General features: G+C 46.6%; 1 long non-coding RNA gene across 1 annotated transcript; it reads right to left on the bottom strand.

Moving 5' to 3' along the window:
- Window positions 1–12319: 12319 nt before the first annotated feature.
- LOC126538718 (uncharacterized) lies at window positions 12320–25650 on the bottom strand. Its single transcript, XR_007601130.3, has 4 exons — window positions 25500–25650; window positions 23831–23906; window positions 19437–19584; window positions 12320–12455 (listed from the first exon to the last, which is right to left on the bottom strand). It is a non-coding gene; the product is annotated as an uncharacterized lncRNA (long non-coding RNA).
- Between the last annotated feature and the right edge of the window lie 161 nt (window positions 25651–25811).

The following is a 25811-nucleotide window of genomic DNA, read 5'->3' as shown; positions in this document are numbered from 1 at the left end:
ATCACCTGCTAGCGAGGCAAACGTTTAGGTCGTGCAACCACATCAGTTAATTCCTTCGGTCACCTTCAGAGAGTCAAGACGTATTTAGCTAATGTAATGTATTCAACGAATGTAAAAGCGCTCTTCTTTTGTGCTTTAAGTGCATGTAGAGAAACCCAGGTGGTCCGAATTATTTTTTCGTAGCCCCCACAACGGGGGTACCTCATAATAATATTATTGCTTTGCCATATGTGAAACCACATTTTTTTCCTGTCTTCGCCGTGCCGTTAGACCCCGTACGTGGCCTTCGGATGCTAGACGCTACGATTTCCACTGTATCATTTATTCTGCAAAAAATGCAGAAGCGCAAGAAATAATGACCTATGCAAATGTTTTTCCGCGGAATGTGTTCATCTCCAGAAAGTTGTTTCAAATTTTACGCAAGACGACCACATTTTAGGAGGAGGCACTCGGAATCACTAGTTATTCCCCGGCCAGTGGAAGATCTCACTAAACCAGGATTTCAAATAAAAAACCGCTAAGTATATTCTTTTCAATTTTGTGACACCTTGTTGAACTACCACGTTATATAGGACTGAGGCGAAGATGGTGTAATCGTCTGAACACAGAAAGAAATAGTACCTTAATTGGTGTGTTTTCCCAAGAAAAAAGCCAACTTGGTGGTGGCTACACTGAATAACACTTTAGTATTTATGTTGGCCAATGTTTATACAGGACGTACGAAATGGAGATGGAGAAAAATGGAGATCTAAAACTTAAAATCTAGTGATTTATGGTTTTAAATGTTTGATTTAGATCACCAACTTTTTATTAAACATTACAAAAAATCGCAAATTTTCAGAAAACGAAACTATCAAGCTTACAACTCTACCTCGGCAATGATAAATGATATCACAATTCCCTGAATTGCATCTACTAGCACATCTAAATCGAAAAAAATTAATATGTTACACATGATTCTAAAAAAAATGTAGTAATATGGGAATACAGCTATTGCAGAGCCCTTGAACACAACGTGACCAATTCACGTAAGATACAAAATGACCTATATCATTTGTCCGCTTTCAATGATCTAATGCGTGCCGTTTACATAACCGCGATATCTGTTCTTGATGCTGAGCTATTATTTGTAAACTTTGTGCTTCTATTCTTTTTTTTCAAGCTCTCGAAATTAAAGAAATATTTTTAACAAAATTCTGCTTCCGACAGTCACTAGAGCTTAACTTTCTCCCTCACATCCAACAAATTTGATTAAAATCGTTCCAAGGGTTATCTGAGTAAAACGTTTTTGCGTTTCACGTGTATATTAATAGGCTGCGTCGGAAATGGGCCTGACCTAAAGCTTCGTGGTAAGAGTGGAGCGCGAAAGCATTCAAAGATCCCCGATTGCTTCTCGCGCTTCCCAGTAACTGCACCTTATGTTACCGAATTGTTTACTGGCAAACGCTGGCGGCAAACGCTATGCCCGAAGGCGAGCCTCTTGGGCTGGCCGATCCTGGAGGTTGTCCACGGCCCCGCCAAACAATTGCATCGTTTTCGCGTTTCTGTTAATGTTTCGCACTTTTAATATTTAAATCTCAAATATAAAAGGCATGCGCTATCGGTGTTTTGTTTCATGACATTTGTTTGTGGGCTGTCATTCTCAAAATTCCGAGGAACAAGCCCGACAGCACGACTTGGTCACTGGGCGTTAAAAGCTTCAAGAATACAACATTTATGGTCCTATAAGAGTTCGGCGCCATGCACCAAGACGCCGATTCCCTATCACATCATCCCGTGGACCCTCCAGACTCCCCTAACAACGATTCCGGCATCTGCGTCATTACCGTCTCCGGCTTGGGTGATATACGCAGTGAACAGCTCAGCGATGCAAACTTGTGGTCCGTCGTCGATCGTCCACGCTCTAATCACTCCGACCGGTCCCTCAGCTGTTCGTGCTCCGCGACAATATCCTCTACGGTCGCAGTACCAACTCCGGCGGTCCCGAGCTTCTGCTCGTAGGGGCTACGACCTTCCGTACTATTCTCCACCAGCTCCACCTCGGAGTATCCCGTAAATACGCCCGCGTGCGGTGTTGGTTCTTCTGCCCAGGCCTTCACTGTTCTGTGCACCGATACGTTGCTAGTGGCGAGTCCTTCCAACGCCACAAACGTTCGCGCTTGGAGCGTGCCGGCCCACTATGCCTATACACATTCCAGCTAGTCCGTTCTACAGCATCGGCCATGTCGTCGTTGGACCATTTCCGACAAGCATTTCTGGGAACAAGTCGATCACCGTAGCTACTGACTACGCGATACGATGAGCCATCACACGGGTACGGCCGATTAGTTGCGCCCCTGACGTTGAAGATTTCCTGCTTCACGACGTCATCCTCCACTACGGCGCTCCACGACAGCTGCTGACAGATCGCGCTCACAAGTTTTCCGATGGTACTCTTCGCTTGCGTTCCACACGTTATAATCTAGCCACTGCCTACCACCTGCACAATGTTGTTTGGCCGCTATCCCCGTTGTATTTTGAGACACTACTTCCATCATCTACGCACGCTTTTGCAGAACATTCCCGTGACGCTATTGCTCGTACTCAAACGGCTCGTCACATGACTGAAAAGGCACGTTACGATAGCAATCACAGAAACGTTCATTTGAAACCAGGCTCCTTGATTCCTTCTGGACGCCTCGCCAGCACGTCTACCCATCTTCGAAACTTTCCCGTACTCCAGGCCCTAACAGGCACCGCGCCAGCTACGCCAGAGTTCACATACTAAATCACTCCGTTGGATGGTCACTCGTCATTTTTATTTTCGTCCACCGACATCGTGCGTGTGTGCCGTATCAAGTCGTACGCTTCAGCCTAACACCCTTTCCTTGTAAGTGCCTAGACGGCATTCTGACCTTCGGCGGTGATATCCTACAGGCCATTCCCGCATTCTGAAGAAAGCGCTCGGAAGGACGACGAAGATATTCGAAAAAGCACGTTTGCGTTTGTTGTGCCATCTTGTATGTGAATTTCGTGCATATATTTGTAAATTTCGCCCACTCTTTATGTCACAATATAGGTACATATAGACAACATTCTTGCAACATGGTTCGGACGGCCTTTGAACGGTGGTGGGAACATATATGAACGAGTATTGTTTAAAAATGATTCACAACTCCTTTGTGTCCATAAAAGGCAGTGTTATCAAAGTGACTCACCGTCGACGGTTCCCTGGAATCCAGCGATCACGATTAGCAATCCACCGAATATTGCCTTCATTCCGGCCGGCGGTTCCTGGTTGAGAGAAAGGCGGGTTGTGCTTGTGAGAACCGCAAACAATGTTCCAAATTTCTCACGGTGATGACGGCGTTGAACTATGTCAGCGTAAACCAAAACCTTGGTGCGAGCACACGGAATAATTAACACCTTATGCCTAAGATCTAATTTGCTTTAAATATCTGCAAAACAACAGCTTTTCTCCATTTGCGTCCCGCACGAATACCGTCCCTACTGCCGGCAATGGCCATAACAGCGACCCTTTGTTTCTCAGGAAAATGCCACAGCCATAAATTTACAGCGGCGTATCTTGCATCTTAGTACCAGGAAATTATTTCAAGAAACGCCTAATAATGGTTAGGCGGGCAAGCACATTTCCGACTGCACATGACTGCCGCCAGCCGAAATTAGTTCCTGCAATAGAAACACTAAACAACGCTTTAGTTGGCATGCATCCTGAAGCATTTTCTTTCGGGAAATTGTTGTCATTGAAGGATCCACCGACCGCAGTGGCACAGGGGCTATAAAGCCTTTTCCTCTTGAGAACAAGGCTGGAGATTCAGTTTATGGCCTGGGCACCCACATTTTTACGGCTACAAGAGTGAAAAAGAAACGCTCGTGTACTTGGACATAAATGCACGTTAAGAACATCTGGCGGTCCAAATTGTTCAAGAGTCGCCAACTGCGGCGTTTCTCGTAGCGTTGTGTTGCTCTCAGACGTGAAACCTGATAATTTCAACTGCATCATTCAAGCCTGCCAGCACCAAGGACAGGCCCACGCAGGAGACTTGCCGATGTCATAGCGCGTATGTCTAGATATTCCTACATCAATTTGGGGGGCTACGTGCCTTGATTTGTATTATTTTCCCGCGAAGTCTCAATGAACGCTGATTCACACATTTACGGGAAAGCTATTTCGTCCCCGTAGTTCAGGGAATGGCCTCAGGATTGCCACTAAGCGGACGCCGCTAGAGCAGCGATCGATGGAAATTCAACATTAAACTATTTTCGGAATAGTAAAGGTCTTTTTCCCGTGATGCAATTTGGCCAGGCTAATGGCGGCATAGCCGCTTTCTTTTTGCAAACACCGTGCGCGAGTTCAGTTTCCTTCTCTGGTGACGTGTAAAGTGCTGTTGTAGGTGTCGTTATGAAACGAGCCTATTCAAGGGACACCAGCATGTGCAGCTAGTACTTATATTTCGTTTGAACCACGACAGGTGCTGCCATTAGTAGGGCAAGTATGCAATGAATAGAAGCGCACTTGCGAATTAGGAAAACGGACAATTACAACATATCTACGAAGCTCTTTCGATGGAACATTTATTTCTTGAATTCTTAAGTGCTGATTACTAAGGATTGATATAGTCTTCGTCCTCGTTTCTATTCCATAGCAAAAAAGATGGACTCGTAATCCCTACTCTACTGTCATTACGGTCTTAAAGTAACCAATGTTTGTAACTATGTAAATAGGTAAAGATCCAAGTGTAAGATACTAATATGCAAAATAGAAATTAGCCCTGTCTAGCCAAAGGGTGGAAATTATTAGGACATGTTCAGCAGATGGACGTCTAACTACGTCATATGTGCACTCGACATGTCAGAGTCATCCATAGTTAGGCAGGCGTTTAGGAACGTCACTTATAAATACCCACAAAAAATAATTGTTCACTTTCTATCTCTCTGCGCAAAAAAAACAGACACGATAAGCATACACAAAAAAAAATGTGCGGGAAATTTTCCGCAATCTAGGAAAAGCACCAGGCAGAAAGCTGGGATGGCCTCAACCCAACGTTTGGTATAGCTTTGTTTGGAATTTCCACAGACAGCTCTTGTCTTTTCAAAACAATATGTGCACATTTCTCATTGTTTACACTGCAGCGGGAGAATTTGATTGATCTGACCATTTTTTAAGAAAAAGCTCTACGCTCTTGCCAAGCTTCTTCCTCACCATTTGTGCCTGCTCTAAACCCAAAAATTATTTTGCTGCCTGTCACTCGCTGTTCCACAAAGACTTTAGTCATAAAATGTGGCCTTAATAACGGACTTAATCATCTTTTGTGGATTTTTGTAGAGACATTTCAGTATTTAGTACCCAAGTGGAAGCATATAGACGACGATATAGTAGAGAAAGAACTGGCTAACTTGTTTTGTTTAAAAGAATGTTCAGTTAACAAACCGAATCTTTCAGAAAGCCTTTCAGAAAGCACAGCAGCGTAAACAAATTCTACAGGGCCCTTGCACCGGCCACAGGGCACTTACAGGAGAATTTTTACACAGAAGTGTCACCGACACCACGACCCTAGGGCTGCGAAAAAATCGAAACGACCTTGCAAACGCCAAGGACACACATCTCTGCGAGTTGTACACCGAACGTTTCCCAAGTTCATAGCCGTAACTTGAAACGTTGACAGAGGCACCTTAGTCTCCTAGGTGCGTTCAATGCAAAATAATTCTGATTCTTCCGCGCGATATAGGATATAGGAGCGATATAGAATGGGTGACCCATTTTTTGGGGTGTGAGCCAAGTCAATTACAGGAGGGGACCAGGTCGGTTTCGAACTCAGTTTTCGAATTGGCCAAAGTCAATCTTGGGAGTGGGCGACAGAGCTTTTGAGGGTGGGCCAAGTCAGATATAGGAGTGAGCCAGGTCAGCTTTAAAACATGGTTCAACTGCATTTTCGTATTGGTCTAAGTGAATTTTGGGGGTAGGTCACCCAAATTTTGGACTTGGGCCAGGCTGGTTTGGAACTTGGGTCAACTCTATTTTCGAATTGGGCTAAGTCATTTTTTATGGGGGCCAAGTCAATTTTGGAATAGGACCAGGTCGGTTTGGAGCTTGGGTCAACTCAATTCGCAAATTGGGGAAAGTCAATTTTTGCGTGTTGGGCCCGGGGTGCGTCCGACGCCGTGACTGTTCATCGTGGGATTTCGCAGTGCCACCCGCAGAAGTTTCAGCGCCAGGTGCGTGACTTCGTCACTTGATCACTGGGTTTTTTGTACCATCGGTTGTTATCGCCGGAAGGACGCCCTTCGGCTTCATGGGGAATATGAGGCTTTCGCATTAAAAGATCGCGCGACCGCCACCGGGAGCGACATTTGCTTTCCGGCAAGCGTTCAGGTATGACATGGCAAATACGAATTGCGCACTTCGAGTGTTTGTAGCTCCGCTCGTTAGGCCTGTTTCACGTATTCGTTGTAAACCAGTCTTGTTGCGGTCGCAGCACCAGCGTCCGCCAAACCTACCCCTCGCATTCCTTGGCTCGCGGCACATGAACCAAGGGAACGTGCGTTCCCTCCAAACCCTCCTCATCCACGCCCTCTCCTGTTCCGCCTGAAACCAATGCGCGCTCCCTCCTCCTTTCCACTTGCCTGGGAGGTAGTGAAGGGCTAATGGTGGCACAATCATTTCGCTGACCTCGGTCCATAGAGGTGAACGAAATTTCGCATACACTAGTTTATCCGGTACAAAAAATTACCGACGATTACGTTACTTCCTAATGCGAAATTTGAGCGCAGCAAATAAGCTGTTTCACCTTTTCGATAGATTGAGGCAAAGAAATCGAGCAACACATGTATGCGCTATCACAGAATTTTTTTTTTTATTTTTCACACGTATTCCTTTAACAAAGACTCCACTAACAGTTCTTGACAGTCATGAAGGAAGCTTTGTGGTCGGAGAAATAGACTGATATATGTTCGACTTGGTACACCAATGCTTGATTCTCAAAGGCGAGATCTATACAAGTGCCTCGCGAGGTTGTCACAGCCGTGGGACGCGTTACGAGCGAGAGGAACGGGATGTTCTCCCGCATAAGTGTTAGGAAATTGCTGTTTGTCTTTATGTCAAGCCGCCACCGATCTGGCTCTCTGATTGCCACCGCACAGGGCGAACGGCAGCGGCAATTTCGGCTCGGGCGGTGCACATATACAGATCCGCCGCCACCGATCTGGCTCTCTGATTGCCACCGCACAGGGGTTGCATTGGAGGAGGAGCGAAGAAAGGAATTAAGTTCGAGCCGGCGCTTTGACAACCGGAGACTCGCAGGAAGAGGGGGGAGGGGGGCGGCGTGTACACCCAGCGGCAAACGATGGGGGCAGAAGCGCGCGCAGCAAGCGGACAACACGATAAAGGGAGGAGGGAAGAGATAGCAGCGACTGACTGATGCCGCTGACGCCGATAGTGAGTCAACCCCAGCTGCGGAGTTGGTTTCAGGGACAACGCCGCCGATGCCGACACAAACAATATGATACCCTCGCTTCCGCAGCGCTAAGAAGCAGGTCTAGCCGTGGGAAGGTGGTCACGTATTCGTCGACGTGCCGGGGCCTACGTGAAATAACCGGCGCGTCGGCAACTGAAGAGCACCCTATCCGCCACACAAGAACAGGGGGGGGTGGGGGGGGGGGGACCCTTTCCTCCTCTTTCTGCATGGCGGCGACGGTGTTCTATGCAGTCACGTTATCTTGACTCTCTAGCGGCGTCAGCGGCATCCAGCGGTATCAGTCGGTCGCTGCTAGCGCTGGGGGGATGAAAGGGGGGCGGAGCTGGTTACGAGGCCGACGACAACGCCGACGACGACGCGAAACCCAGGAACGGACGCCAAAGAGCTGCGCTCTAAAACACGACAACACAAGCCTTCTTAGAGAAGGCTCCCTCGAAGCGAGACATTTCTCGTTAAGCGAATTGCAAGGTATTTTTTGTCTGTTCTAGGAAGCCTGCTATGTTCAGGGCTCCAGAAGTATTCATACACAAACGACTGCTATCAGGTGCTCCTGCAGATGGCTCCGCCCAACAGTTGACGGTGCTGATGACACGCCAGCTCACTGATGCATCTGGTTTACAATCCGCACCAGCGCTTTACTGTGGATTACGCCGCACTGGAGAGGCACATAAGTATAAGTGTATGAGACACGCACGATGCGTGCGGCGAGTTCTGGGAAATTGAGTCAGATCTATGACCCCGAGAAACATTACTAGTTTAGTTACTAGTTATTACTAGCATTAGTTTTCAAAAAAAAAGCACGTTAATCAATGTCGACAAATTTTATTTTTATTTATTACCCATGACACTAGAAGGCATTACAGCGAGAAAAACAGTCTACTGCAATGGCAACTGTTGGTTTCACGTATATTTGCAACTAAAACTACTTGTAAGCTGCACAAATTCATGCACAACCCGGCACAAATTGCGCAGAAAAAAAGAACTAAACAAAAGTAAATTCTCAACGTGAGAACTTCTAGAGGCGCAACTAACACCTACGGAAACTGCGCGCCGTTATTTGCAACCATGAAATATTCATGTTGTATATATGGAAGAATATAATGCACATGGACGTTTCCAGGTCGAGAAAATGCCATTCAGAGGCACATGGTATAAGAACAAGATGAAAGAGGCAGTTGATATTAGCACGACCAAAATCTTGTAATAAAAAAAGGCGAGAAAGTTTATAGAACCTACGTTTATCTGCGCATGCCGCAAGATATAAGTAATCAAATGTGGATCCTTTTTTTCTGCTCAAATTCATCCTCACCAATACTATGCCTGCGAAAGGAATTGGCCGGGAGTAGTTGCCCCACCAGGTGAGCTATCCAAAGCACTAGCATTATTTCACGCGAGGTGAAAGTCACTGGCTCCTTGAATGTACGAGTGTAATTTTACTTTCAAGAGCGAATGTACACAATACATTTATGCGATCTAGTCAATGTGCTCTCATCACGAAGAAAACAGTCCTCGTTTTAACGCCATTTTCTTCTCAACCATTTTGTAGCATTCATGTAACCGCTTCACCAAAATTTCAAATCACTCATATTCCAAATGCTGGATGGGGGTAACGTTCTTATACTGCTGGCAATTCCCATAACAATATGGCCATTGCCAAGGAATTGTGAATTTGTGTCCTCCTCAGCGACAGAGCGTTATATCCACTGGGTCACTCGAGCGGCCGTACAAATGATGTCCCTGAAGTATTTATTTATTTTTATTTATTTTTTGTTTTCAAATACTGTTGGCCGTCTTGGCCGTAACAGGGTGGGTACAGCAGGTTTGCACAAAGCGTAAAAAATGTAAACACTTTAATTAATTAATTATGGGGTTTTACGTGCCAAAACCACTTTCTGATTATGAGGCACGCCGTAGTGGAGGACTCCGGAAATTTCGACCACCTGGGGTTCTTTAACGTGCACCTAAATCTAAGTACACGGGTGTTTTCGCATTTCGCCCCCATCGAAATGCGGCCGCCGTGGCCGGGATTCGATCCCGCGACCTCGTGCTCAGCGGCCCAACACCATAGCCACTGAGCAACCACGGCGGGTAATGTAAACACTTTACAAACGTAAATAGGACATGAAGCAATGAATGCTGGAAATACAATGCAAAACAAATAACGAAATACAAATACAATAGTTTGGCTAAGAAATACATGTTTCTAACATTCTGACAGTGATATTGGAAGCAACATAAAAGAAAGACTATTGTATGTATTTCTAGAATAGTGTGACAATGTTTGCAAGGCACCATTATTTCACAATAAATAAACCTGCATACGGGGATGTGGGAAAAATTTTTGTCTCAAATTGTGCCTCAATATCAAGACTGTTCAACACGACTCGCACGCAACCACCTCATCTTTATCCTCCTCGAAACTGCGTAGGTGGACGGGAAGCAGGTTCAGTCGGCCCATCAAGTGAGCTTGTCAGAGCTCTAGCAGTTATGGTCATGTGAAGGTCCCTGGTTCATTGACTGCAGTAGTGTAGATTTACTTTCAAGCGTACAAATTTGTTTCAGAGGAACCCCTATAAAACATTCTATTCCCTATAGTTTCTTGTGATGTAGCCGGGATGTCAACTTGCCGTTTGACCAAAGGGCTTAAAATGTTCAATTAATACGATACTCACTTCTTCTCGTTCAACTCTTCCGCCAAGCCTGAGCGCTGCAAACGAGTGAAAGAGCGAGAGGACCGGCCGTAATGGTGAGCGAGGGCTCCACAAAGCCTAATATGTAGATACTGAACACGAAATAGATAATAAGTAGCATTAAGACATAAGCAACAAAGATTGTGTTGCTGAAGGGGACTTTTTGACAAGTACGTTTGCCGGTGTTGTACTCTTATGCGTAGTTGACGTTCCACCATTATTACATAGGTGAAGAAAAGAATAATCTGCTGCATGGATAGAATGAGGGAAGATATAGCGGTCAAAAAGAAAAAAATTCCGGCCGACCCCAGCTTACGATAGTTGTCGACGTTAATGGCAGTAGTAATAAAGCAGCCAAACGACACACTGTACTGCATAGATGCCATTGATCGAATTTTGGCATTCGTAAATTTCCGTGGTAGTGGCCCACAGAGAGCCAGGAGGGGCGCGTTGCAATTTTTATATTTTGATATTAAGCCTGCTCTGCCTCCTTTTGAGGGATTCGTACGCCCTGCATTAACAATCAATTACCGTTAGGCATCGGCACATAAGCAGCAACAGCAAATGTGGAATATCAAAGATGACAAAAAAAACTTTTTTCATAACACAGACTTTTTCGGCTAATTTGATGTTGCTAATTCCACCTGTTCTATAATAAATTATCTACTTTAGGAAGAGTATAAGCTAGCTGAAAGCAACTGGCCCCATTTACGTTATCTACAGATTTTCCTTCATCTTCACGTCGCAATTGTTTCGGAAGTTGAGTCAACACAATTATTTCAGTCAACTCGCAACCACGCTGTCGTAACTGCCTCCTATGTGGCTATGTGCCAGTCCTTTCGGCAGTATACGAGTATTTAACCCGATTGCGATTTCAACCCATGTGGTGTCCTGCTCACTCCACATGGAGGGTGGAAAGTCTCATACATGTTTCGCCAATAATAATAATAATAATAATAATAATAATAATAATAATTATTATTATTATTATTATTATTATTATTATTATTATTATTATTATTATTATTATTATTATTATTATTATTATTATTATTATTATTATTATTATTATTATTATTATTATTATTATTATTATTATTTGGGTGAGGCGAATGTTAGCGAACGGTATATCGTTATCATATATCGCTGTTGGGACTGATCGATGTTCAAACGCCGTCCAACGACGTTACCGAAATTTTGTTTATTAGTACGAACTCGTGGGATTATGACCAATGGAAATATCCGAAATCGAGCTCCTTGAAAACCCATGTTGTATATGACAAATGCTGTGCACAAAATAACGAAGGCTATAAAGCAGACAGTCGAACAACGAAGACTGCGTTAGAGGCAGCGAATAAGATTCCTACGTTAGTTACAGCAAAATACTGAAAACGACGGCGTTAGAACCTCTAGTTTACAAAGAACTCTTCATAGTCTATCCGTGTTCGCACATTCTTACGCACCAAACTAGCTCGTGAAATGCCTACCTAATTCGGTTTATTTTTCACTGTCTTCGCTCTTGAACAATACTTGTATGCTCATCCTCACGCATCCAAAGTACGTCTGCGAAGGATTTCCGCGCCAACGCTGAAGGCTGCCACACATTGAGATTTCGTGCCGTAAGAAGCACGGACTGTGCGTCAACAAATGAGACAACGATCCTGTATTTATCGTACCTAGACCTTTATCGCGACCCGTTCCTTCTTCCGAGTGTGCCAACATCCTGAAGAAATCGGAGCCCATTGAGTTGCGCACATGTCGATATGACATTCAAACGCACGTAGGGCTTGTGTGTCTCATCGTTTTGTGTCCTCATCTGTGCGCTCTATAGCGTAAAACACCGGTGTGTTTATTCACAGAAGCCTCTTACGCAGCAACTCATCGTAGGAGAAAACTCCAGCAAACCCATATGCTGGACATACTAGATAAAATGAGCTAGCCAATGGCAAAAAAGCAACGGCAAATGCAAATCATAGCGAATTAGGGCAGAGCTGCTGCAGTGAAGAACGATAAGGTACGGCAAACACCGCGATTTATGTTCCGCTCCGTTTGCGTTTTCCGTCTCGGCTCTGTGCGTACATACATGTTGTATTAGAATGAAGGCCAAACTATGGGACATCAGCGTTAGCTACGCCTACCTTGCGGTACGTCATTATTTGGCACCAACAAGGCGTCCAAGCGCCGGTGGACACTGATGAAGGCTTGTTGCAAGGTATAAGTTGCAGCACCTCCAGGGGCTAGTGGCATGGCCCCTGGAGGTACAAGTGAACATCCTTCGCTTCGCAGCAACCTGTCGAGAGAGGAAATATTCCGCAAGCTTCTATTGATGCCTCCTGCTCTGAGCTGTTCATTTCTACAAAAACAACATTCCTTACTACGTACACACTGTCGTGCGCGCTCGTTACAGACTTCCGGCGGGGTCTCCAGTGTATATCTATAGAAGCATCTACACTCAGAGCGTGTGTGGAGCTCAAAACACTGCGCAAATTACAATGCCCCGACGCCTCACTAAGCAGCAGTGGTGAGTGCGCCCAGCTCCCCAGTCCATATTATACTATATATATTAAACTTCACAAATAAAGTAGTTCGAACGTTAGCTCCTTTACTGCGGCAAGAAACATTTCGAAGCTGAGTGTACGCTGCGGCGCTCTCTCCGAAATTATCTGTGGATATATATATATATATATATATATATATATATATATATATATATATTGTTACGCGCGAACGAGACCGTTTATAACCCTTACGGATGAAGGGGACCGTTTACTTTAGGTCGCGAAGGTGATCGCAAGAGCAGCCAGCTGGTTAATCAACTGAGCGTCGTCCTCTTCTTCCTTCCTCCACTCGGGACCGCAAGCACGTTCACCGTTCACCGTTCACCGTCGCAGACGAAGCCCGCCGGGCTAGTCAATCCATGTGTCTTGACGTGAACAATTTCAAGCGGGCGACATGGACCACTTGTGTCTTGGCAGCTCTTCTACCGCTCGCCGTGAGGCGAGCTATGTTATACGTGACTTCCGTGATTCTGTTAATAATAACAAACGGTCCATCGCAGGTGGCCAAAAGCTTTTGGCATAACCCGCGTTTCCGTACTGGAGTCCACAGAAGACTAAATCACCAGGGCGATAGGTTACCGGACGGTGGCGAATGTCGTAGTGTGCTTTTGATCTGTCCTGCGATGCCAAAGTGCGCAAACGAGCAATACGACGAGTTTCTTCGGCGAGGCAGAGAGTCTCGGCGACAGTGGGATTTTCGTGACTGCAGAAGGGGAAAATAGTGTCGATTGTGTACCGGGGTGGCCGTGCGTACAGTAGGAAGAAAGGGCTATAGCCGGTGGTCTCGTGCTTGGCGGTGTTGAACGCGTACGTGATAAAAGGCAGTACGTCATCCCAGTTCTTGTGGTCGGATGAAACATACATAGATAGCATGTTTACAATTGTTCGGTTGGTGCGCTCCGTAAGCCCATTCGTTTGTGGATGGTATGGTGTCGAGTGACGCAAGTTGGATTCACACAAACGAAGCAGCTCCTCTACAACGTCCGCTGTGAATTGTCGCCCACGGTCGCTGATGATCACGCGAGGCGGACCATGTCGCAAAATCACATATTGCAGCAGGAATGTTGAAACGTCAGTGGCAGTTGCGGAGGGCACGGCCGCCGTCTCACAGTAGCGTGTGAGGTAGTCGACGCAAACAACTATCCAACGGTTTCCCTTGGCTGATTTTGGAAATGGGCCTACGAAGTCAATGCCCACTTGTTGGAAAGGCGTGCTTGGAGGCGGGATCGGCTGCAGGAGACCAGCTGGAGCAGTAGATGGCCGTTTGTGGCGCTGACACTGCATGCAGCTGGCCACATACGTCTCAACAGAGTGTCACATTCCAGGCCAATAAAAGCGTTCCTGAATCTGGTAGAGCGTCCTCGCCGAACCCAAATGGCCAGACGTAGAGTCGTCGTGCACAGCACTCAGAATCGCTGTGCGAAGGCTCTCCGGTACCACTAGGAGAAAACGTGCGCCAGTGCCGGAAAAGTTCTTATACAGGAGTCCATCACGTACACAGAAATGGTTTGCTGTCGTCGAAGCGAAGAGCGGTGTTAATTTCTTTTAAAGCTGTTCGGCTTTGAAGCAGTCGAATTCTGGAAAACGCGGCGACACAGAAGCCACGAGGTGATCGAAGTCGTCGGCGTCACAGTCCGTAGTGCTAAGTGGCACGCGCGATAGGCAGTCCGCATCCGCGTGTCGTCGACCGCTCTTATAAGAGACGGTGAAGCTGTATTCTTGCAGTCGGAGCGCCCAGCGCGCAAGGCGGCCACAAGGATCACGAAGATTCACAAGCCAACACAATGAGTGGTGGCCGGTGACCACTGTAAAGGGGCGTCCGTACAGGTAAGAACGAAACCGCTGAACCGCAAATATTACCGCGAGGCATTCTTGTTCCGTGACAGTGTAATTCTGCTCGGGCCTACTTAATGAGCGGCTTGCATATGCGATCACGTGTTTGCGGTCACCGTAGCGTGTAACTAGGACGGCACCAATACCTATGCCACTGGCATCCGTATGGAGTTCCGTCGGAGCTGAAGGACTGAAGTGTTGAAGAACCGGTCGTGACGTCAGCAGGAACTTCAACTGACGAAAAGAAGAGTAGCACTCCGGAGTCCACTCAAAGGGGGCGTCCTTTCGTAGCAGGCATGTCAGCGGATACGCAACGTCGGCGAATTTAGGAATAAATCGGCGGAAATAGGAACAAAGCCCCAGAAAACTGCGGAGCTCCTTGACAGAGCGCGGTACACTGAACGCTTCAACGGCTGCGGTTTTCTGGGGATCAGGGCGGATGCAATCCTTGTCGACGAAGTACCCAAGCACAAGGGTTTGGCGTTCACCGAAGTGGCATTTCTTAGAGTTCAAAACTATACCAGCGTTTGTGATGCAGTTCAGGACAATATCCAGACGCGAGTTGTGTTCGCTGAAGGTGCGGCCAAAGATGACGACGTCGTCGAGGTAGCACATGCAGATGTTCCACTTCAAGCCGCGCAGAACAGTGTCCCTAAATCTCTCGAAAGTTGCCGGAGCGTTGCACAATCCAAATGGCATCACATTAAATTCGAAGAGCCCGTCGGGGGTTACAAAGGCAGTCTTCTCGTTGTCGTCAGGATGCATCGGAATTTGCCAATAGCCGGATCGTAAATCTACTGAGGAAAAGTAAGCGGCGGAATGAAGGCAGTCTATTGCGTCATCAATACGTGGGAGTGGGTACACGTCCTTTTTTGTTACAGCATTCAAACGCCGATAGTCGACGCAAAATCTCCAAGATCCATCTTTCTTTTTAACAAGAATCACTGGAGCTGCCCACGGACTCGCTGACTCTTGTACGACTCCCTTTTTCATCATTTCGTGCACCTGTTCGTTGATAATCTGGCGCTCTGACGGCGAAACACGATATGGCTTTTGTCTAATCAGATTTGCCGAACCAGTGTTGATGGTATGGCGCGTTCGGGACGCAGGGATTGGAGGTATTTTGTCCTTCTGCGCAAAGTCGAAAACCGAAATGTGGTTCGAAAGCACACCCACTAACGTTCGGCGTTCACTCGTGCTGAGCGATTTATTTACCATCGACAAAAAGGCCGTTTCCGAACTGTGGCCATCAGGTGCTTCCGGCACATCTGTAAGTTCAGCCACTGATAAGGATGCGTGCTCCCTGACGAAGGCTAATTTCATGCCGTCTGGTAGTATAACAGGCTCCTTAGAACAGTTTACGGTCCATAAGCCAGTGCGTCCGCCTTTGATCGACACTACACAATGTGGCACCAACACATTCTTCTTCACACAGTTAAAGTGTATCGGTTCTACGGTAGCTTCGAAGCTGTCGTAATCGGCGCCGCAACAGACAACGGGAACGCAAACGGTAGATGATGCAGGCATGACCATATCACCACAAACACACAGTGTAGCTTCGCGATCTACAGGGTTCTCCAGGAGTCCTGATGGAATCTTACCCCCTTCCCTGTGCGGCAATCGACAGTAGCACCACACTCCCGCAAGAAGTCCATGCCAAGAATAACATCATGGGTCGACCGAGGAATAATTACAAACTCTGTCGTAATAACATGGCCTCCCAAAAACACGTCAGCACTACACACACCAATAGGTCGCAACGGCTCGCCACTCACTCCACAGAACTTTGAATCTTCGTCCCATTTAAACAAAACCTTTCGCCCTAACACGTGTTTAAAAGAGACACTCATGACCGAAATTGTTGCGCCTGTGTCCACCAGAGGCATCACAGGGACATTATCTACAAGAACGCGTGCTTTGTTTTTCAGCATCAACACAGGAGGTATTTCTGTCAGTAGCACGTCACCAGCGACCTCACCTCCATCGGCCGCGCTAGATTGCTTTCCGTTGACGAAGGGGACGTGGTGCGACGCAGCGGTGAGTGAGAACGGGGAGCACGACGTTGCGGTGGGGGTGTCAAACTCCTGTCAGATGGCGGGGAGCGATTCCGGGAGCTTCTCGGCCAATACTCGTCGCCAGACGATACGTGTGCTGGCCACGGGGCACCATGTGGCCGTTCGGAGGGCCGAGAAAACTATGAGGGCTGGCCATACCACGTGGTCATACGCTTGTTACAAAACCGCGATATATGACCCGGGACACCGCAGGAATAACACACCGGGAGAGGTCGAAACCTTTGCTGTTCGTCGATGAAGCGGATATTATCATTTTCCCGCGTGTAGTGGGTTGGTTCGTGGCGTGTGTCACGAAGATACATCGGGCGTCGACAAGGCGTGCGCTGAGCGCGTTGGTCATAGCACGGAGTCGGAGGGCGTGTTGTCATCCTCGACTGTGGGGCTGCGCTGTAATTTACGGCCGCTGCGGTAACCATCGGTTGCCAAGGGGCCGAATGTGGCACCGTCATAGCCTCACGTGACGTGTACACACCATGGTGGTCAGCAGTTGAATGCAACAACTCTTCGCGGTGGGAAAGTTCCTCGCGGACAATCTGTCGGATCGTCGAAGGAAGGTCGAGGCAAGGACTCGTGTCCACACTGGCAACCGTCGTAACGTTTGCCAACCGACCAAACTTTGGCGCAATCCGACGCATCTTGAGCGTTTCAAAAGTTCTGCAGTGCCGAATGACGTCGGACACAGAACTGAGGCTCTCCTTTCCAATTAGAAAATTGTGCACAACGTCAGCCACTCCTTTCAGCAAATGTCCAACTTTATCTTCTTCCGACATGCGAGCACTGACCACCTTGCACAGCTTTAACACTTCTTCGATGTATGTTGTGCATGTCTCACCTGGTAGCTGCGCCCGTTGCGACAGTGTCTGCTCCGCACGCTTCTTTTTGGCGACTGAGTCCCCAAAACACGCCTTTAACTCGTCAACAAAATTTTCCCACGTCGTCAGCGCGTCCTCGTGGTTCTCGTACCACACGAGGACGGTATCAGTCAGGGAGAATACCACATTGGTGAGCTGAGCGGTTGCATCCCACCCGTTGGACTTGCTCACTCGTTTGTAGTGGACGAGCCACTCGTCGGCATCTTCCCCCGCTTTGCCTCCGAAGGTGGGTGGAACTCGGTAGTATGGCAGTGGACTGCTCGACGCTGCCCTCGGAGCGGCTACTTCTTCTGGCATCTCGAAGATGGTCACGGCTGATGGCGGGAGGCCGGCAAGTCGACGGCTTCGACGAAGCTGCGGCGGTGACGGTTCCGTTGTTGTGAGCGCTACCTCGCACCTCCACCACTTTGTTACGCGCGAAGGAGACCGTTTATAACCCTTACGGATGAAGGGGACCGTTTACTTTAGGTCACGAAGGTGATCGCAAGAGCGGCCAGCTGGTTAATCAACTGAGTGTCGTCCTCTTCTTCCTTCCTCCACTCGGTACCGCAAGCACGTTCACCGTTCTTCGTTTTCTTCATGCGTAACAATATATTCTCAAGACGACACCCGTTTTGAGATATTAATGCCAGAACGTTGCGGAGAAATGCATTGGCGTTCGAGTTACTTTTGCGCTTGAATGCATAAAATGCCGTTTCATTCAAAACGATATATATATATATATATTTACCTCGAATGTTTAGTCGCGCGGCAATCTTGCGTGTATTCGTGGGCTTCTTCCACGCTCAGAAATACACTGTGTGTAGCATGTATTGAGCAACAGAAAGTTCTATCGGGAGTTTTTCATGTTGCTCTACAACTTTCACATTGACACTTTTTATCTAATTATAGTGTTTGAGAAGTTGACTAAATAATTGATACTCATTACGTAATTAGGCAGAACGCAAAAAGATAATCTGAGAATCTCCAAGCGAAGGCGAACTAAGTTACTTTGCCATTTACGTAAACTACCTAATTACCTAAATTACGTGGCAATTGCATTACTTAAATCTTCAAGAAAAATGAAATTATGGGGTTTTACGTGCCAAAACCACTTTTTGATTATGGGGCACGCCGTAGTGGAGGACTCCGGAAATTTCGACCAGCTGGGGTTCTTTAACGTGCACCTAAATTTAAGTACACAGGTGTTTTCGCATTTCGCCCCCATCGAAATGCGGCCGCCGTGGCAGGGATTCGATCCCGCGACCTCGTGCTCAGCAGCCCAACTTAAATCTTGGTGCATAGTAGTTCATATATTCAATTTTCTCCCGCGTATGTAGCACTTAACCGAGTACAAACCTCCTTTGGTAGCACTATGCTTACAAGTACGCTAACCGGCAAACTGTTATCCTTTATGATGGTTACAGCTGAAAAGGCTCTGACGTTCTGATCTTTATTTAGCGCCGAAGACGGGCGTTGGTAGTAAAACACTACATGGGTAAGAACTATGTTGCGGCCTGGCATCACGTTGTTGTAACGGGATGCCTTGTGCCATCGTTAAAGGTCACCTGCAGCAAATTTTCTAAAAAGCCTAATTGGTTTTATTTGAGTGGCGTATGCGATTGAAGAAATAATACAACTGTAGGACTAGTAGTTTCCTGTTTTTCTAATATGGGTTATTAAATAGCGTTTAAGCAAACGACACGTTCATGTAGCTGGCCAATACGACGCAATTTCCAAACATGGCCCCCGAGATTTGTAGCACGCCGTGCGTGCCGCCCAATCAGAACCAGGGAGGCGGGCTGGTTTCAAACATTCCGTATTATGCGTTGTACGTAAGGACCGCCTGTCGCGAAAGCATCATCTTTATACAGGTTAATGGGCTTAGAGAATATGTGTGACGCATCAGCTGGTGTTAAGAAAATCTATGCAGCGTCTGGTAGCAGCTACTCACCTGTAGAGCGAGGTCTCTGAAGAACTGCTCCACGTCGTCATGGAAGCTATGCTTGCTCTTTCCAGCACTGCCACATATCTTCCTGGCGGAGGCTTCCAAGAGCCATCTCCATTAACTTCCAATTATCCAGGTGGTGCTTTAGGATCACCTGCTAGCGAGGCAAACGCTTAGGTCGTGCATTCGCATAAGATCACTTAGATCACATAACATCATTTGGTCACTTGCAGAGAGTCTAGAGGTATTTAGCTAATAAGGATGCCGAGCCTATAGACCAATTCTGGACGTTGCCCAATGTCTATGTTCTGTATTTCGAAGGTAACATCACATCATCATCAATAAACTTTCTTTCCTTTGGATAGGAGGAGTACGGGACTAAAAGCTTGAGCAGCTTGGCGAAGTCCCGACCCCGTTACAGTTGGCAAAACAGCAGGATCACTGTCAGTCATACACAAAGAGTTCAAATAAATCGGCGACTATTACATAACATGCAGTAACACAAAATTTTGCAACAAAGCGCGATGCAATACAACCCATTTGCTTAGGCTTGAAATGGCATGAACATAAAAAGCAACATCCTTGGACAGACATCCTCGGACATGTTCTGAGGATGTCTGTAAAGCTATGCTTAACTGACACTTAATTATCCCATCAGTCAATATACTAGACTAACTATACCGCCACGTTGGCTCGATGGCTACGACGGTTCTGTTGCTCAGCTCGAGGTCACTGGTTCGACTCTGTGCTGCGGCGGTAAAATTGCAAAAAAAGAAACGCTCGCGTACTTAACGTTCAGGTGCATGGCTATGAATATTAAATGGTATAAATTACACCGGAGCCAATCCACTTTGTCGTCTACCCACGGTAGCCCAGTGGCTACGGCGTTGCTCTGCTGAGCTCTAGGTTACGGGTTCGATACTGGCCGCGGCCACCGCATTCCGACGAGGGCGGAATCTAAAAGCGCTCTTCTTCACTGCTTTAGGTGCATGTAGAGAACCACGGGTGGTCAGAGTTATTATTCCGTAGACCCCACTAAGTGGTGCCTCATAATAAGATTATGGCTTTGCCATATGAAAGCTCATACTTCTTTTCCCTCTTTCGGCATGCCGCTAGACCCCGTATGTGGCTTTGGGATGCTATACTCTACGATTTCCACTGTGTCATTTGATACGCAAGAAATTCAGGAGCGCAAGAAATGTAGACCTGTAGCAACTGTATTTCCGCACAATGTGTTTATCTCCAGAAAACTTTCAAATTTTACGCAAGACGACCACGTTTTAGGAGGAGGCACTCGGAATCGCTATTTATGCCCCTGCCAGTGGAAAATCTCCCTGAATCACGATTTCAAATAAAAATCAGCTAAGTACATTTTCTTCAATTTTGTTACATCTTGTTGAACTATCACGTTATATAAGATCGAGGCGACGATGGTGCAATTATCTGAACACAGAAAGAAATAGTATTTTAATGGGTGTATTTCTTTCCCGAGAAAAAGGCCAACTCGGTGGTGGCGACGCTGAATAACAATGTAGTATTTATGTTAGCCAATGTTTATACAGGACGTAGGAATTCGTCCTCTCCCGTACAGTACGGTTGATATCGCGAAAGCACTTAGAGCTACGACTTCACGGCGCTCTCATGTACAGCAAGCTTCTCATATACAACACCTTAGCTTCGAGATGGGTTGGTAACGCAAAATCTTGAATTCTAAAACGTTAAGGTAGTCCACGACCAGCAATATCAAAATAAAAACTTGAAGTACACTTTACCTTTGCCTTTAGGTTGCCTTTAAGAGAAAGCTTTAGCTCGGGTGCTCCTATCTAAATACATGGAAAAGGAGAATTCGTTTTTCTCGGCAACCACTGCGCCAAATGTTTGATTTAGATCTTCAACTTCTAATCAAGAACTGGAAAAATTGCCAATTTTCAGAAAACGAAGCTATCAAGTTTACAACTCTACCTCGGCAATGATAAATGATATCACAATTCCCTGAATTGCATCTGATAGTACATACAAATCGGACAAAATTTATATATTACACATGATTCTAAAAAAATGTTGCAATATTGTAATACACCTATTGCAGAACCCTTGTGCACAGCCTAACGAATTCACGTAAGATACAAAATGGCATATATAATTTGTCCGCTTTGAATGATCTAATGCGCGCCGTTTACAAAACCGCGATATCTGTTCTTGATGCTGAGCTATTAATTTAAGCTTTGTGCTTCTATATTTTTCAAGATTTCGAATTTTTAAAAATTTTCTTAACAAAATTCAAACCCTAAATCGATAATCTGCTTCCGAAAGTCACTAGAGCTTAACTTTCTCCCTCACATCCAACAAATTTGATTAAAATCGGTCCAGGGGTTATCTCAGAAAAAAACGTTTTTGCGTTTTACGTGTGCTTGAATAGGCGGCGTCAGAAATGGGCCCGAGCTAAAGCTTCCTCTTAAGAGTGGAACGCGACAGCATTCAAAGATCCCTGAGTGCTTCTCGCGCTTTCGGTAACTTACCGAAAGTTACCGGTAACTTACCGAATGTTACCGTATTGTTTACATGCAAACGCTGGCGGCAAACGGTATGCACGAAAGCGAGCTTATTGGTAGAAACGCTGCCTCTTTGGTTGGCCGATTCTGGAGGTTGTCAACAGCCAGGCCAAACGACTGCATCGTTCTCGCGTTTCTGTTAATGTTTCGCACTTTTAATATTTAAATTTTCTCAAACATAAAAGGCATGTGCTGTCGGTGTTTTGTTTCATGACATTTGTTTGTGGAATGTCATTCTCAAAATTCCGAGGAACAAGCCTGACAGGACGACATGGTTACTGGGCACTAAAAGCTTCAAGAATACAGCATCGGTGTCCCATACAAGTCCCGCGCCATGCACCAAGACACCGATTGCCTATCACATCATCCCGTGGACCCTCCCGACTTCACTGACAATGATTCCGGCATTTGCGTCATTACCATCTCCGGCTTGGGTGATATACGCAGTCAATAGCTTGGCGATGCAAACTTGTGGTCCATCGTCGATCGTCCACGCTCTAATCACTCCGACCGGTCCCTCAGCTGTTCGTGCTCCGCCACAATATTCTCTACGGTCGCAGTCCCAACTCCGGTGGTCCCGAGCTTCTGCTCGTAGAAGAGCTACGACCTTCCGTACTATTCTCCGCCAGCTCCACGATGCCCCAACAGCCGGACACCTCGCAGTATCCCGTAAATACGCCCGCGTGCCACGTTGGTTCTTCTGCCCAGGCCTTTACCGTTCTGTGCACCGATACGTTGCTAGTTGCAAGTCCTTCCAACGCCGCAAGCGTTCGCCCTTGCAGCCTGCCGGCCCACATCAGACTACACATTTCAGCCAGTCCGTTCTACAGCATCGGCCATGTCCTCGTTGGACCATTTCCGACGAGCATTTCTGGGAACAAGTGGATTACCGTAGCTACTGACTACGCGATACGATGAGCCATCACACGGGTACGGCCGATTAGTTGCGCCCCTGACGTTGAAGATTTCCTGCTTCACGACGTCATCCTCCACTACGGCGCTCCACGACAGCTGCTGACAGATCGCGCTCACAAGTTTTCCGATGGTACTCTTCGCTTGCGTTCCACACGTTATAATCTAGCCACTGCCTACCACCTGCAGAATGTTGTTTGGCCGCTATCCCCGTTGTATTTTGAGACACTACTTCCATCATCTACGCACGCTTTTGCAGAACATTCCCGTGACGCTATTGCTCGTACTCAAACGGCTCGTCACATGACTGAAAAGGCACGTTACGATAGCAATCACAGAAACGTTCATTTGAAACCAGGCTCCTTGATTCTTTCTGGACGCCTCGCCACCACGTCTACGCGTCTTCGAAACTTTCCCGTACTCCAGGCCCTAACAGGCACCGCGCCAGCTGCGCCAGAGTTCACATACTAAATCACTCCGTTGGATGGTCACTCGTCATTTTCATTTTCGTCCACCGACATCGTGCGTGTGTGCCCTCTCAAGCCATACGTTTCAGCCTAAAACCCTTTCCTTGTAAGTGCCTAGACGGCATTCCGACCGCCGGCGGTAATATCCTACAGGCCATTCCCGCCTTCTGAAGAAAGCGCTCGGAAGGACGACGATGATATTCGAAAAAGCACGTTCGTGTTTGTTATTCTGCCATCTTGGATGTGAATTTTCTGCATATATTTGTAAATTTTGCCCGCTCTTTATCTATGTCATAAAATAGGTAAATATTACGTTTCAAATATCTAAGTGCTACATATGGACAACATTCTTGCAACATGGTTCGGACGGCATTTCAACGGTGGTGGGAATATATATAGTCGAGTATTGTTTAAAATGATTCACAACTCCTTTGGGTCAAAAAAGGGCAGTGTTATCAAAGTGACTCACCGTCGACGGTTCCCTGGAATCCAGCAATCACGATTAGCAATCCACCGAATATTGCCTTCATTCCGGCCGGCGGTTCCTGGTTGAGAGAAAGGCGGGTTGTGCTTGTGAGAACCGCAAACAATGTTCCAAATTTCTCACGGTGATGACGGCGTTGAACTATGTCAGTGTAAAGCAAAACCTTGGTGCGAGCACACGGGATAATTAACACCTTATGCCTAAGACCCAATTTGCTTTAAATATCTGCAAAACAACAGCTTTTCTCCATTTGCGCCCCGCACGAATACCGTCCTTACTGCCGGCAATGGCCATAACTGCGACACTTTATTTCAGAAAAACGCTACATCCATAGATTCTCCGCGGCGTATCTTGCATCTTAGTACCCTCGAAGCGAGACATATCTAATTAGGAGCATTTCAAGGTATTTTTTATCTGTTCTAGGGAGCCTGCCATGTTCACGGATCCTGAAGTGCGAATACACAAACGACTGCTACCTGCTGCTCCTGCTGATCGCTCAGCACAACAGTTGGCGGTGTTGGTGGCACGCCAGATACGGTTTCGTTGATGCATATGGTTTGCAATCCAGAGCAACGCTTTACTGTGGATTACGTCGCATTGGAGAGGCACAAGCGAATATATTAGTGTACGAGATGCGCCCGATGCATGCGGAGAGTTCTGGGAAATTGAGCTAGAACTATGGCCCCGGGAAACATTACTAATTCATTTATATAAATACACCAAGAACACAAATTCTGGGCGTAAACAAGAAAAAGGGTGAATTTCTCCCGTGCTCTTTCTTTACTTCCTGTTCCTATTGGTCGCAAATGGTTGCTTTAGAGTTTACCGGGGTAAAATGTGATAACCTGTAGAGTAACGCCATGCGGAAGGAATAGCTTAGACATGCTAGAACACGTATAGGTAATGAAACAGGCTTGTCGTCGTGCCTCTCATCAAGTGCAGACTTGAACTACTCAAAGTTGTGCGCGGCCACAACTGCCACGCCCTGTAGAAAGGTAGGAGTTGTGGTTTTAACCAGGCATAACGTACGTTGCACCTGTTTAAAATTTTGGTCGCGCTACAGATGAAAATTATAATCGGCTAGCAGAGTACTGGTTTGAGCGAGTTGGTGCCATTTTATTATGGGACGCTTCTACACACAAACTACAAAACCAAGAAAAGAGACTGTTGCGCTTGTCTACATGTCTACAGTTGTCTATTTGTCTACATGTCGACATGTCTACACTTGGTGCACGAAAGCCTACCGCGTAGGAGACCGCCAGTCTAAAAACGCGAATCTTGAGTTTTCGACGTATTAATGCATGCTATGAAAGTACCGATTGAATACTCTTCAGCCTCCAAGACAGTACGAAAATTTCGCTTCCTTATATTCGATAGATTTCTAGCACCGCAATGACTACTAGTGTTTACTACATGCGAACGTCAAGGTGGACCAGAAGTGACCTGAACTTACACAATGTAGTCTGAAGTGATGCTTTCAGATGCTTCGCAGTGTGCCCGTTATGAAAAATCACTGTGAAAGACTCATGAACGGTCACTTCTGATTCGCTGGTTAAGACGAAGTCGCCGTCAACGAATGTTGACGCTTATTTTGAATGGAAAATGTACATTTACAGTAGGAGCTTGGCTCGGTCACCAATCAGAGCACACTGACCTGGATAGGTTTGCATAGTACATCAGGCATGGCGTCCACGAGGTACGTGGAATGATTCTCGACAGGCTCCTGGGCAATGCTGACGCGATTCTTTGTAAGGATGCTAAGGAAAGAAGAATAAACAATACAAATACGGTTGACACGTCGCAAAATATCCGATATGGTTAGAGTAAAGAAAGAGAAACAGGCAAGGTGCAAGCCAACATTCAGAGATCCCCATAATTAAAGAAAGGCCAGTAACCCCATGCCATATATGCATCCACTGTCAGGGACATGCAAATGCCCTGAACGTTGCAAGTTGCGAACATCTAC

Source organism: Dermacentor andersoni, chromosome 8 (genome assembly GCF_023375885.2).
Source record: "Dermacentor andersoni chromosome 8, qqDerAnde1_hic_scaffold, whole genome shotgun sequence".
Taxonomy (NCBI): Eukaryota; Metazoa; Arthropoda; class Arachnida; order Ixodida; family Ixodidae; genus Dermacentor; species Dermacentor andersoni.
The sequence above is the reverse complement of the archived record's forward strand: the minus strand, read 5'-3'. Positions and strand labels throughout refer to the sequence as shown.